The sequence below is a fragment of the Vulpes lagopus genome, chromosome 6, assembly GCF_018345385.1.
Source record: "Vulpes lagopus strain Blue_001 chromosome 6, ASM1834538v1, whole genome shotgun sequence".
NCBI classification, from domain to species: Eukaryota; Metazoa; Chordata; class Mammalia; order Carnivora; family Canidae; genus Vulpes; species Vulpes lagopus.
The window spans coordinates 66,525,151-66,541,665 of NC_054829.1; the positions used below are offsets into that span (position 1 = coordinate 66,525,151).

Here is a 16,515-nt window from a genome sequence, read left to right on the forward strand (position 1 = left end):
ATTTTAGAAAGAGAGTGAGAGAGACAAACCAAGAAACAGACTCTTAACTATGGAGAACAAATTGATGGTTACCAGAGAGGAGGTTGGTGGGGGTATGGGTGACATAAGGGATGGGGATTAAAGGATACGCGTATCATGATAAAAAAAAAGAAAAATATTGGCTTAGAAGTCTCATCCATAGACTTTGTTTAGCTCACTTCTTCTCATCCTTCAGTTCCCAGCAAGAATTTCCCCTGTTCAGGGAGGCCTTACCTGATCACAAAATCTAAAATGTTTTCTCACTGTTTCATTCTATGAAAGTGCCTTATCTACCTTAATCATAGCTTTAATGTTTGTAATATTTTAATTTTTTTCATAAAATTAATTTATGTTTTATTACTTTTTAGTTTAAATTATATACATATATACATATACATATGGAAGTCGCATATTTGGTTTTAAGATATGAGATATATCATTCCCTTCAAAATGGAGAATGATTTAGAGAGAAATAATATACAAGACATAGAGATGTATAAATAATAAATGTTGCTCAAGGTGATAGATGCTATATTAAAGGTGAATTAATATGGAAATGCTGAAAAGCTTTCATTTGAGTAGCTTACTGGTCTGGACATTTAGAGTGTTTTAGCAATAGTATCATTTCTACATTCATCTTCCCTGCCTCATCTCACTGAAAGCTTCTATCTTGAAATCACATTTTAGATTATAAACCACTGGACAATATATTTAAACATTGCTTTTATCTTCAATGCAAAAATCTTACTGATTATCATATCCCTAAATGGATCCTACATTCAAAATTAGAGACTTATACAATCATAAAATACATCTAAATTGTGAAAAACGGAAGTCTTGTTGACATCTGAATAACGAAACTACATATTAATCAATATTTCTGTCAAATAAAAAAGTCTCAGAAATAATCTTGATGATAAGTTATTTTTCATGCCTAATGCTTTTGAAAATGAATAGATTCAGAACTAATTTTTAATAATAAAAATATGTGAATGTATAAAACTATAATAATAAATGTTAATAATATTTACCATCATTGGTGATGGTAAATCACCACAATCATTGGTGAAATTATGATTATTTTAATGTTTTTGTTATGCTTTGTATATTTTCTAAAGTTTTTATAATGGGCATTGTTTATCTGTGTAGTAAGTTTTCAATGATATAATCATTCATTCAAAAATATTAATTGAAATATTATTGAAAATATTAATTGAACAACTATATACACTTGAGTCTCTTCTAGGCTCTTGGATATATCAACGATTAAAGCAGAGAAGAACTTTTGCCATTGTGGAATTTATATTTTGAAGAGAGAGACTATTAACATACATAATAAGTAACTAAATTTTGGGATATTTTTAAAGGTTGAAAATGCTATGAAATAAGAAGTAAAATCAAAGTAACATATGGTTGATTAGAAGTACCCGGAGAAGGAGGTTGTTGCAATGTAACAGAAATGCCAAGAGAGGCCAAGGTGAGAAGTAACATTTGATTAAAACCTTGTAAGAGACAGAGAACCATATTTCCTTCCAGAGGAAGAGACAACAACGTATACATCCAAGCAGAGGGAACAAATATAATAGTGGCCCTAAGATTCCTGCTATATTTGGGGAAGAATAAGGAGGCTAGAATGACCTACAAGGGGAGAGTGGCAAAAAGAGATGAGAGAGTCCAAGGCACTCCAAATGATTTTCTGTCTCTCCCCATACTGGGATGTATCTACTTGAGATATATCTCTCTAAGACAGATCTCTATCTATCTATAAATCTATTTATCCCCTTAAAGAATTTTCTCTTATCCTAGCTGTGTCCTCATGCTGCCATGCCTTAAGTTGTTCCTCTAATGATAAAGTAAGTGCTTGCTAAATAAAAGAAAGGGCTTTTATATCAAAGAGATATGCATTCAAGTCCTGGCTTTACCACTAAGGGAATATTATCCCTGCACAAGTATTTGCTCTCCCTAAGCTTCCATTTCATAAGATTCGGAAAATCATACTATCTGCTACATGATTTTGTTCTGAAAATTAAACAAGATGCTATTTAGCCAAAGAGAAGACATAATGTTTAGCTCATAGTAAGGACCTACATTTTAGCTATTTTTAAAAAATATTTATTTATTTATTTATTCATGAGAGATGCAGAGAGATAGGCAGAGACACAAGCAGAGGGAGAAGCAGGCTCCATGCAGGGAGTCTGACATGGGACTCAATCACGGGTCTTCAGGATCACACCCTGGGCCAAAGGCAGTGCTAAACCGTTGAGCCACCTAGGCTGCCCATTTTAGCTATTTTAATATCATTATTACTGTTACTATAATTGCTGTTACTCAACTGTCTCATTATTTTCCCCATATTATCTCCCATTGTTCTGAAGTAGAGACTATCTGCTACAGATAAGCTAGAAAGGATGCCAATTTTACACTATGTTTATATCTCTTTTGATTTTATCTAAATTCTCATTATCTTTCTGCCTTACCAAGTCCACGGAGTCCATTTATGTGAATTTCCTCTATACTTTCTATCACCTTGAAAATCCTATAGAGTTTGATATCTATACCATTAATTTGGCACTGGCCAATTGCTAACATCTATTGTTGGTTTTATTTCATACCTTATAGCCTGCTTTCCCAACTGTCTTTAAACTCCTTAGAGATCAGAAACTACTTATAAATAGTTATTATAAAAATGTCTTATACATGGCAGGCATTCCATCAATTTTGTTGATATAGTGTCAGAGAAAAGATAATACATCCTTTTTATTACAAAACAGGAGAGTGTTTGTGTTTGCAGTGATGTCTGGGGTCGCTTTGTTAATAAAAGAACTACTGGCAGGATGTTTAAATTATGGTTATGCTTCTAACGTATACTGCAAAATGAAGCACTACAATTTTGTGCCTTACTTCTTCATCTGGCCTGGAGAGAGAGGTGGTAGTAAAGCTGTTGGGAGTGATATAAAACTTTTAAAAACCTGCTTGAAAACCACAGAAAACAAAGTGGGAACCAGGACTGGAATGGCAGGAATATAGGTCTAGTTGCCAGAACTATTGTAAAGTAATAAAAGTCATTCCACCAACCTCATTTAGATCACTAACACCTGCCCCAGCTGCCTAGGAAGCTCTAAGTTCACTGTGGGATACCCAAAACCCAGCGGCTGCTGTGATTACATTATTTACCTCTGTTTGCTTCATTATAGAGTTGCCAATGCACATCAACTCCCAAAGTAATCCCTATAATTATAGTCTAAATTAAAAGGCTGACTAAAAAAGGTCATGCATTCCCCTCATATACATACTTACAATTCATGTGGACATGAAAAGTGAGAATAAAAATACTGTTTCTGGGACTGATTTACCCTGTCTTAGATTTGGAATGGAAAGTAAAAGAATTCAATCTTGATAAAAGTAAAGTAGATAGTTTCGGGACTGTAACATATATTAGAATATTCTCAGGAGTTCTTTTTTTTTTTTTAAGATTTTATCTATTTATTCATGAGCGACAGAGAGAGAAAGGCAGAGACACAGGCAGAGGGAGAAGCAGGCTCCACACACTGAGCCCATTGTGGGACTCAACCCAGGACCCCTGGATCACACCCTGAGCCAAAGGCAGACGCTCAACCGCTAAGCCACCCAGGCGTCCCTACTCAGGAGTTCTTAATTATGTAATGATTCATTAAAAATATTCAGCATAAATGATTCCTTTTAAAGTTTCTGATAAAGTTATAGCATATCATGTGTATTTAATTTAAAAGCTGCAATTTTACAATATTATTTTTCAAAATGATATATAGTTTAGAAATGTAATGTCAATTTGTCTTATTTTTAAATGGAGGTCAAACCTTTCCAATGTGTCATGACTGTGGGACTAATTAAAAAAGGAATGTAACCAATAAATGTGGCTGTATTTTGTAGATTAATGATACAATAAATCGTTTAGAAAACTAACAAATAATTGCAGCAGAAAAACACTGATGAAGATTTTCCTTTATTTTCTCCCCAAAAAAGAATTAACAATGTATTGAATGGCTGATCATGGATCAGATAGGTAATGCCTTCTGATATCAATGCATTTTAATCACCCATTCTGTCCTGCTGGCTGGTTTAGTTAGAAGCACATGGGCTCTGGTGTTTCATTATCCGAATTGAAATCCCAGCTTCACCACTTGTCACCTTTTTAAACAGTACAGAAACAGGACCACTTCATGTCTCAGTAAAACAGGAATGAGATAGTAGAAACTAATTTTGGCTTGTTGTGAGTAAGCATGAGACAATCTATTTAAACATTATGCATAAGTGCTTAATGTTGACAATTATTGTGAAGATTAAATGAACATGTGCATTGTGGCATACAATTTCACCCATTTGTATTTAGGTTTTAAGAATTTCATATACTGGGACACCGGGGTGGCTCAGCGGTTGAGCATCTGCCTTCAGCTTGGGTCATGATCCCATGGTTCTGGGATCAAGTCCCATGTTGGCCTCCCTGCATGGAGCCTGCTTCTCCCTCTGCATCAGTCTCTGCCTCTGTCATTCTGTATTTCTCATGAATAAATAAAATCTTTAAAAAAAATTCATATACCTTACGAGTTCTTAAAAATCAGGCTAAGACCAAAAGCTCTAAACAACAGCCATACAAAGATAGGATCAGTTTATGATCTAAAGCCAAATCAAGAGGGGATCCCTGGGTGGCTCAGCGGTTTAAGTGCCTGCCTTTGACCTGGGGTGTGATCCTGGACTCCTGCATTGGGCTCCCTGCATGGAGCCTGCTTCTCTTCCTCTGCTGTGTCTCTGCCTCTGTGTGTGTGTATGTGTGTCTCTCATGAATAAATAAATTAAATCTTTAAAAAAATAAAGCCAAAGTAAGAATTGTAATATTCAGCAGAATTGGAAAGAGACTCAGAGGAATCTCTATATAAATTCCAAAAAGGTTTGCACTGTTTCAAATAAGTAAAAAAGGTAAGGAGTAAACAATAAAATCTTTAATACATTTCTTCCTAAGGAAAATAGAATCTTAGCTTAAGGAATCAGAATCTCAGTAGATTTTTGTCCACAGCAAGGAAGGAACCATACCTCATTATTTTAACACCTCTGTTTTCACAAGGTGATAACATTTTTTTTCTGCAAGCAAATGGGTTTTAAACTAGTTTCAGAATTAGGTAGTTATAGGAAAATTTAACAATATATGGCTCATTTTTAAATGATGCAGTGCATTATGTAGATGTGTTTGTAAAATGCATGGATGGTCTATTTAGCTTTTAAAAAATATTGATAGAGAAAAAATCATTTGCTGCATATTGGTTTAATGTATGTATATTTTATTATAGTATATGAAAATGAAAACTGGAACGTGAGGCATAGTAAAAAATATCTGCAGAAAAAAAAATATCTGCAGAATCTCATGAAGGAAATCATACAGGATGGAAATGAAATGTAATTATATTTCCAATTGCTCTTGTATGGAAAAAATGGAGAGAAGAATGTAAGGAAGATTGGAATCAATGTGCTGAGGACTCGAAGTACTAATGGGTGCCAAATATGTTCAATTGTGGGAGTGGAGAAAGTCTAAAATACAACTAAGAAATTTGTAGGAAATAATTCTGTGGGAAGTAGCAATGATGATTTTGGAATTGAAAGCATTTTGGCGATTCTTGTGTAAGGCATATGTGGCCTTGATTTAAATTTTACTTCATTTTAAGGTGAATCACACGTAAACATTGAAAAACACGAAGCAGAAAGTGTCCAAATAAAGAAATGTGAGTCTGTTTTAATTCTGATAACGGTGCCTCTGTTGATATACAATCGTATGTGTATCTTAAACTCCTAAACACACATAATTTGAAAAAAACAAGCAAATACTGAAGTAGGTGAGGTGAGCAGGAATGACTCCATTCTGAACAAGAGATATCAAAAATTTTTTTGCAACTAGAAAGATTCAGAATTAAACAAAGGCAGCTGTAGTGTACTTAAAGGTAAACTCTTTGACCATTATATGGGAGAAGATGGATTTGGTGGTATGAAGGCAATAACAATGGCAACAACAGTATAAAAGCCACATTTCAAAGGTGCATTAGCAATTCGAACTCCCTGGACACAGAAACAGAAGAACAATGCATACCATGTGAGATGTAATTCTCCTAGCATAATCACAGTGCAGTGTGCAAGCCTGGACTCACTAAGTTAAAAAGACCTTGGAAAACTTGAAGAAGGTTTAAGGACAAGCAATAAACATGATTAATAGCTTGGAAAATAGAATCTCAGAGGAAAGGTTAAGGGAACTAATATTATTTAAGTTGGAAAATAGGCTGGGGAAACAAGTTGGTTTTCAATTACATGAAGGATTATTACATAGAAGGTGCTGATCGGTACTCTGATGCCACGGAGGGCAGAACAAGAATAAGTGAACTTGAAATGTTGTATAAAGCATTTAGGTTGGCTAAAAGAAAGAACTTCCATCAGGAGTGCAAGCCATTAAAATGGAAAGTACTAAATTTCTTCTGTACAGACCTTTCAAAATGCACTTGAAACTCATTTATCTAGGGAAGTTTACATGAGGCCCAGCCCGAACAAGTGGAAAGAGAAACACTTGAAGTTTTACAAGGACTATCTTTCCAAAGTTTCTCTCCATTCTCTAAAGTATGAATGTTTGATGAATTTGTGATAATACACAAGGAGAAAAGTGCACACAGATCAAAATCTCTGAAATACAGCTTAACTGTGCACATGCCCTTGCTTAATCGAGCAACCTTAAGAAGCAGCAACCTTAAGAAGCACGGCAGTTCTAACATTCTTTGTTGTAGCTGTTCAAGCAATTTTAGCTTGTTACACTATTTCAAGTGCGTGAGATTACTGGCAACTAATTGCGTTTTTGTTTCTTGGTTTCTCATCTCCTTCTTTGCCAGAGATTTTTTGTGTGTTCTTTTAGAAATGAATCAAACCAATTGAATATTCTTTCATAAGGTAATAAAAATAATATATTTTCTTTCAAAAGATTTTATTTACTTAGAAAAATAGGCTATTCTCTGAACACCTGCACACTTAATTCTCTTAGAGTTAAATTATACAAGAATTCCATACCGCTGATTTCCGGGGCTTGTGCTAACAAAGATAAATGAAAGCAGGGATTTCAATAAAATTTTGCAAACAATTCTGTTAGAGCTTGTCAAATACACACAAGATATGAGTTCTAACTCCTTTTATTTATATGTCAATGTTATGAAAATCACTAAATGAAAGTATGGACTGTTGCATATAGTCTATACACAAAGGCATAAAAATGAAAACTCTAGCTGGAAGCGTTAACTATTTCTTTGGTGATGATATTTATTTTTCCCCTGTAAAATATTTTATTTTCCTTAAGATGAATCATAAATAAATGATCATTTCCACCAAATGCAAACAAGCGGTGTAAATTGTATTATGAAAAAGACTTATTTTAAAGAACCTCTATTGCTTTCTGTTTAGGAAGTGCTTTGTAGTCATAAATAATTAATTTTTTACAATGTCAGTAAGAATGGAGGTGAGTGACAGTTATTATCTTCTCTTTTAGGATGAGAAAGGAAATCACAAAGAGATGAATTACCAAATTTACATAACAAGTTTTTGAAAAGATGGAATTGCAACTTTGAGATCCTGACTCAAGGTTTTTGTGTTTTGATTTACAAAAAGCCTCGAAAAAGCTGACATAAAGAAGAGGGAATCGTTTAAAACTTGTACCAGAAAGCAAACTGAAAAGGCTTTGATCTTCAACCATGTCTGATAGCTAGTATCTGCTAAAAGTTCCCACTTAGGAAAGAATAAGTGTTTCTACAATGTTATATGGTACTCTGTGCACAGCAAGGCCAACCAGCAGTCTCTTTTCCCTTGGTAACTAAGGTAACATATATGATGGATAGAAAGATAACTTTGGAGTAAGCTTGTGTGCTGTACCAATTAGAAAAGTTGGTGGTGCTTACAATAATTTGATATTCATCATATTTGCACAATCAATCTGAAAGTAAATAACTTTTTCATTATGTTAGCTCCAATTTACTTTCTTGGACTTTGGCATTTCCCTTCAAATTTAATCGGATTCCCACTCCAAAGTTTAGAATTTCCTAAACCATAATTGCTATGCCCAACACAGAAGGTCATCAATCTCTGCTCATCATCTACCCAAATTTAGAATGAGTGATGCTCATTGAAAATCAGATTGGGTTGCTCAGTCACAACTGCTGGGTGCCATATGCCTCCTACAATATCTCTATTAAGTCCACCTTCAACTCCCAACCCCTTTTATTATTCTGTTAGTATGAACACTATTCCAGCATTTTCCTCAAATTAGGGCCATACCAAACCTCTTCTCACAACCCAGAGAACAATCCTCACAATATTTTTCATATCTGTATTCTGCTCTTTGTATTAACCACCCACTTAAAGTGCTCCTCCATATTTGGAATGACGTTTTTGGAATGACTAATAATTTCACCTATTAGAACTGTAATGATGGTATTCTTTCAACCTCAAAGTATTATCCATATTCATATAACCTAAAAACAAGAATACAAAAGTAATATATTTGCCATGTAGAGCAAGGAATAGAAGTCTAGCATCTTATCATGACATGTATGATACAGTTTTGATATTTGTAATAGTTATTTTTTTTATGATGGAAACCCATCTTTGTGCTTCCTTTTTATAGAGTACAGACATTATTATTTTGTGTGAAGTATTTGAGATGGCAAATCAACAGTTCTTTTCATGTCAATAGGAATCAAAGTTCCTGAGTTGTTCAAGACATGGATTTCTTTCCTTTTTGTTACCATGGGACCAGGAGGAGTCTATGATTACTGAGAATAGAGAAATATCACTTTATTAGAAAGGTCTTGAACTAAGCTTTATTTGGAATACTTTTTGGACACATTTTGGACACATTTATTTGGAATACTTTTTGGACACATTGGGCTTCCTGGCAATATGCTTTGATGTTATTCCTATAGCTAATTATTAAATCTCAAAACAACTTAAGAAATTAATGCCTTCTTGTATTTCTCACTTCTCAGTTGTGAATGGCTGTAGATTGCTAACTTCTCAAGAATGCATTGCAGAATCTAAGATATATGTATAACATACAAACATCATCAGATCATTAACAAAAAATCAGGACTTCTTGGTTTTTACTTCAAAGTATTACATGACAGGATGCTCAGATTCTGTAAACTCAAAGGAATTTACTTTTATCACCAAATGATAGGACTGAGAAGAAAAGTATCATCATCTCCCTTATGTCACAATTCTAGGTTCCTAAGAGTTCTTTTCATTGAGAAAAGAATCTCATCATTGAGGATTAATATAAAAGATACAGTGAATTGGACAGGCTTTCTTCAAGTAGCAAATCATTTAACTATTACTGAACATAATCATTAGAAGCATATGCCTAAATCTTGAATTATATGTAAAAAGCCAATAAATAAAGTACTTTCTACCATTACTTACCCATTGCATGAAAAGTATCCTTAACACAGGCTTTACCATTCCATGTAAGGGACAACTGGGAAAGGCTAGAGGCCACTGAGAGACATTGTGCAACTATACTTTTTGTCACGGTCTTCAGAAGAGTAGGAATCTGAGATCCCTGGGTGGCTCAGTGGTTTGGCACCTGCCTTCAGCCCAGGACTTAATCCTGGAGTCCAGGGATCACACAGTCTCCCTCTGCCTGTGTCTCTGCCATTCTCTCTCTGTGTGTTTCTCATGAATGAATAAATAAAATTAAAAAAAAAGAAGAGTAGGAATCTGTGCTCAAAGGCATGAAATTCACAGGAATTTGGAATGTCAGAAAGTTGCCATGCTTTCTCTTTGTGTGTGTGTGTGTGTGTGTGTGTGTGTGTGTGTGTGTGTGTTTACCTGTAAAATGGTTGTATCTACACACAAATTTCCTAACCCTACTAGGAAATGGCTCATGAAATACTGAGCGGGACAGGCTGTGATTTTTATAAAAAGCCTAACTCCTTGAAGATTGTCAGGAAAACATTCTTGAAAATACAAATTATCTTCTTTCAGAACCACCATAATTTCATTGTTTTTTTTTTCTAGTTTTTGACACTGACAAGGTTTTCCTGTTTGTTACTGAGCTGGGCTTGGGCATAATACCATGTTTTTTCCCCATCTTTCCACATCAGGCATAGCAAGCTAGTCAATACAACAAAGTGCATATTCTTAAGACTCTCTCATTCCTCATCAAGTTCTGCCTTTGTGGAATTTGCCAAAAATTTGATCCTCAATACACTGACATTAACTTGTTTCTCTATTAAGTACCATATTTAGATAGAACATGATAAAAGATTTTAAAAGCCAAAATACCTAACATATAAACAACACAAAAACTTTCATGTGAACGTTTCTTAAATTTAAATCAGTGGTGCTGATGTCTTCACACTTCTGACTTTTGAGTACTTTGTGAATTTATACTGCTTTGCTAAAATGCTTGTATTAAATGAAAGGTATTTAGAAGGAAGACTATTAAGCAGCGAACACATGAAAAGAGGTTTAAGTATTGTCATCTTTTATCAATTATATGATTTGTTTATTTATCCTAAGATATACCTGTAACATCTTTCTTTTCAGTTTACATAAGCAGATTTAGATTTAAGTCCTGGAATACAGAAAGTGTATGCTTTAATCTTTATGTCCCCCTCTGCCTGTCCTATCATCCTAACAGTGTCTGAAGGTTTGCTTTACCTGCATCATCTCATGAAATGTTTATAAGGATACTAGGAAGACATTGTTTTCTGAATTTTAAAGATGAAGAAAATGGGGTAGAGAGATTTAAAGTAATTTGCTCAAGGTTACAAATTGCATAAGCAGGGATGCCTGGGTGGTTCAGCAGTTGAGTTTCATGTCTCCCGGACGTGATCCGGGAGTTCCGGGATTGAGTCCCGCATTGGGATCCTGCATGGAGCCTGCTTCTCCTCCATCTGCCTATGTCTCTGCGTCTCTCTCTCTCTCTGTCTCTCATGAATAAATAAAAATAAAATCTTAAAAAAAATTACATAAGCAGCAGAACAAAGAGAAATACAGGAGCCTAAAATGAAAGAAAACCACTCATCGTTACTATGTATTACTATAGTAGTAGGTACTGAAGTTCCTTACATATAGTAACACTCTAAGTATACAGACACACATACAGACACATACACATATATGTAAATATATCTTGCAAATGACAAATAGTTCTACTTGCCTCCTACTGAATGGTATGTTACTTTTTGGGAAGTCTTAGAAAATACAATCCCACCTCAATAACCCAGAGTAATATTTTAGCTTTCTTGAGCTTGTGATTACACAGAATTGACTTGTGGTTACACATGCATAATAGAGCAAAATTCAATGCACAATAACTTTTTAACAAGGAATAGTTTCTGACCAGGACTATCACAGTGTTTGGAGAAACAAGAGAAACTTACATGTTGCTTTTGAGTAAAATCAATCACCAGAGTACAGCAAGAATTTTTCTAAGTTATGAACTATAATCCATAATTTGCTGTAAGCCTCACTTTCTAAATGTTGGTCAATGGTTTTACAAAAGCTGTATCACCAGAGATGAAATATATATATATATATATATATATATATATATATATATATATATATATTTTTTTTTTTTTGCTAGTACTTACTCCAGTCTTCTCAAGGAGGACCTCACAGGGTGCAATTATGCAGAATGCAGAATCATCAAGGACCTGCACTGAACTGGATTTACATATATTTGAGAATCAGCTCCCTAAGAAAGAAAGAGGTTGACAAACAAAGAGGATAAAGCAAGGGAATCATCTTGCCAGGTTCTCCTAGTAGACAATGACAGTGCATAACTAGTCACATCTACATTGTACTGGATTTTTCCTCATCAGATTATCATATTACATCCCCATGTAATTATGGTGTGAAAGATTTATAGATTTAAAATGAATCAGATAATAATAAAATGGATTGAAATTTTATTTATAGGAGTAAACAATAAAATAAAACAAATTATATTCCTTAGACAATGTCACATTTAGAAAAGAGTAGGTTATGAGAGGATTCAAATCCACAGAGAAACATAATGAATGGCTATGCAGTTGCAAAAATAAAGCATTGCGGAAACAGCTTGTCGAGACTGATTCAAAATTTGAGATGGGGAGACACTTACATGACTTCATATCTAATTTTCCATAAGTTAAATCTGGTGTTGAGGGACTAAAACAATGACAATAAAACCGCAGATGTGGAGTACATACTGGCTAAAGAAAAAGTAAGAAACTTGATCAAATATTCCTTTGCTGATTATGGAACAGAGAGTACATTTCATTTGTAAAAATCAGAATCTTTCTTAACAACACATGATTATTGTGTCTGTAATGGGGGGAAAAAGATAAAGCATCTATAATTTAAGAAAGATATCATTTATTCAAGTTGGGTGGGGACTCTTGTATCAAAATTAGGTGACTTTGTGTGTAGTGTTTTTATTTATAACAGTATATCTAGTAAAATAGTATAATCATGTTTAAGTGAATGATGGATCTGAATAAATCTGTGATGGTATTCATTTTACAAATATGTTTTATGAATGATTTGTGTCAGTAAATATACTAAAATAAATATATAGAGAAATAATTTAGATGCAATGTCTTTTTGCACACAGTGAAAATAACAGAAATGAGAGAAAATTAAGTATTACATAGAAGTGCTGATGATAGAAGGGGAAACCATATGAAGTGGGAAAAGAAGAAGTTTAAAATCTTTACTGAGTATCTTAATATTTCAGACTTTTATAAAGAGTAGGAGTTTCATGGACACACAAAAAGGGAAGGATATTTAAGACAGAGGAAATAGCTGAGAGGGTTCAGGGAGGTGTAAAATATACATAATCCTCAATCATGGAAAAGTAAGTTGCATGATGTGTTCAAGTTAATTTTACCATGAGGAAACTTATGATCAGTCACCAAATGGGACATATTAAAAAATACAACTTTAGTTGAAAAACCAATGGTAGTATAACCTCAACATAGGCTTTTTAGATTGAAGTTATCTAAGAAGCTGTAGGTTGCTCAAATTACCAGTCAAAATGGTCACAAGCGTTGAACAGAGTTAACTGATCAAAACAGTTAAGCTCCTGCCAATGGTATGTTTCAATACCATAGCTTATTCTTTTGCGTGGCGCCTCGGAGGCAGTAGGCTGCTTTAGAATAAAGCTGAACATCTCTTTCCCAGATACTGGCTGCCAGAAACTTATTGAAGTGGGTGATGAACACAAACTATGTACCTTTTATGAGAAGCATATGGCCACAGAAATTGCTGCTGATGCATACAGGGTCCGAATCAGTGGTGGCAATGACAAACAAATCTTCCCCATGAAGTAGGGTGTCTTGACCCATGGCCATGTCTGCCTGCTGCTAAATAAGGGGCATTCCTGCTACAGACCAAGAAGACCTGGAGAAAGAAAGTGCAAATCTGCCTGAGGTTGAATTGTGAATGTCAATCTCCGTGTTTTCAACTTGGTCAACTTAAAGCAAGGGGAGAAGGATATTCCTGGACTCACTGATACTACTGAGCCTCAGTGCCTGAGGCTCAAAAGAGCTAGCAGAATCTGCAAACTTTTCAATATCTTCAACGAAGATGATGTCTGCCACTACATTGTGAGAAAGCCCCTAAACAAAGAAGATAAGAAACCTAGAACCAAAGCACCCAAGATTCAGCATCCTATTCATCTTATTCGGCATCCCCCGTTTCCTCCAACAAAAAGGTCAGGTGTGTTACTCTGAAGAAACAGTGTACTAAGAAAAATAAGGAAGAGGCTGCAGAATATGCTAAACTTTTGGCCAAGAGAATGAAGGAGGCCAGAGGGAAACTCCGGGAATAACTGCCAAGAGAAGGAGGCTGTCCTCTGTGAGAGCTTCTACTTCTGAGTTCAATCAAAAACTAGATTTTCTAAAAGTAACAAATAAGATCAGACACACGCACACACACCCAAAGCTATAGCTTGATGATGATAGATTAGATAGCTAGATAGTAATTTTTGCATATCATGTATGTAGAATATGTATACATATAAGAGCAACAAAGAACGGTGGAGAAATAAGCTTATTTTCTCTAAAACATACTTCCTGGACTTAGGTCTAGATCTTTTAATGTGAGAAAAGTGAAAAGAAAATGGAAGGGAATTGGGGATAGGAACAGGGAGCTGGAAATTGCATTCATAAAGCTTATTAGCAGCTTTGAACATATTTCTGCAAATCTGAAGTTATAAAATCATTCAAAGAGAAGAAATATTTTAACTCCATCTGCCAGCATTTGGCTGCTGCTATTATATATAATTTATTCGCAAAAAAATATACAAAGAATATAGGCTTTGGAATCAGAGAGTCCTGAATTCAGTCATGACCTCTCACTCAATATTTGAGAAAGTTAACTGACTTCTTTGGGCTTCTGGTCCCTCTTCTATTCTTGCAGGTAATACCACCTGATTGTGATATACCTGAAAGAACCTGAGGCCACCCACGTAAACAGCTTGGCATATTATCAAACATGCTGTACACCTGCTATGAGGAGGTAAGCGTGGTGTTTGGAGTGAGAGACCTTCTATTCTCCAGGTTTCCTTGTCAAGGGAATTCAGGAAAAGAAATCTGAATTTTTTGCCTCATACCTCATGCTACTTTGTAAGGGTCAGTGTAGAAACTCAGCTTCTTGTTTCTGGCTTTTCTAAATTCTCTCTCTTTTGAATCAACCTGCCAATAGAAAAAAAAAATGCATTTTGGCATGATCAACCCATGTAAGAAGATTAGTAGTGACTCCTATTTCTTATTTCTCACTTGGCTCCCGAACTTCAAGAAGACAATAGTGTTACGTCTTCTTAAAGCCCAACATGTGATAGCTATTATTTTACTAATAAGCAATCATTATGCATTACTTCTTATGAGTTAGAATTTAGAAATACTTTCCATAATTGTCATTTAAGCAATCTGGTTAAATTGTAAATTTTAATTTAAAGTGGTATTTAATAATTTTAACTTTAAAAAGTTTAAAGTATCTCCAGGACAATGGTAAGTCTGTACTACATGAGAAAAAAAAATCTATCATCAGAACTGTCATCATGGGCACAGTATTATTTGAATAGTGAAACTTAGAGATTTATAACATTAACAGATATCATGGGGTGATAATGACAAGAATATTAGTTATTTATATGACATTGTGTGACAGAGATGGTTAACTCAATTAGATCCTGGTGGTATTAAAGTCAAGGTCACATATTTAATTTCCATATGGGCCAGTATACTCCTGACTGGGAAAACTTTGCTCTCTACTCACGGCCTGCACCCCTAACCCCAATCTGTTATTTCTCAATTATGTGCCATTAATTGATGCAATATCCTACTGATAGTGGGTCATCTGTGCCATCTGCATAAATGAAGGACAGCATGTCTATGAGGCAGCCGACAGAGAACAACTTGAAGCCAATAGTAGCAGAAATTTCACTAATAACCTGTAGTATTCTTCAGGAAAAAAAAATAGCTCCAAATTTTCCAAGGGAGAATTAACTGCAAACATTATTCAAGAGTAGGTTGGAATCAACTCACAGTCACTTTCTGTTTTAAAAGTGAGGGCATCTGATGTGATGAGCATTGGGTGTTATACTATATGTTGGCAAACTGAATTTAAATTTAAAAAAATCAAAGACAAAAATAAATAAATAAATAAACAAATAGACTAAGGCAATTGAGGAGGGTGCTTGATGTAATGAGCACTAGGTATTGCAACTGATGAACCACTAAACTCCACCTATGAAAGTAATAATACACTATATGTTAACTAAATTGAATTTAAATAATTTTTTTAAAGTGAGGCAAAGAGAAGCTCAATAGCTTAGTATGGTTTTTTAAGAACTTATACTCACCACATATTTATCTGATAAGATGTTCTCTCATGTAGCATGTTTCCTAAGACTTTTAGTTTGCATTGTTGTTTGTTTACTAACTTGGTACTCCCTTGTAGTAATTCTGAATCCTATGAGGAATTTATAATATATCCCAGAGCTGTTCATTTATCATTAATTATCATAGCATATATGATTAACAGATACACTGACATACACAGGGAGTAATTGGATTATTTCTCATTCCTTACTTGCTAGCAAGAGAGCTAAATTCTATATTCTGGCAAAGAACTGATGCAACATAATATCATAATTTAAAGTCTACAAACCAAGACTTACAGTTTTTTTTTTTTTATTGATTTATGATAGTCACAGAGAGAGAGAGAGAGAGAGAGAGAGAGAGAGGGAGGCAGAGACATAGGCAGAGGGAGAAGCAGGGTCCATGCACCGGGATCCCGATGCGGGATTCGATCCCGGGTCTCCAGGATCGCACCCTGGGCCAAAGGCAGGCGCCAAACCGCTGCGCCACCCAGGGATCCCCCAAGACTTACAGTTTAAATAGACGCAGAGACTTCTAAGTCCTACCTTTAATTTAATCATTTGTCTATTATTTA

The 16,515-nt window shown here is 34.7% G+C and overlaps 1 pseudogene; it reads left to right on the top strand.

The window, feature by feature from the left end:
• The first annotated feature begins 6,345 nt into the window (after positions 1-6,345).
• Positions 6,346-15,517, top strand: LOC121492577 (annotated as a pseudogene).
• The last annotated feature ends 998 nt before the right edge of the window (positions 15,518-16,515 follow it).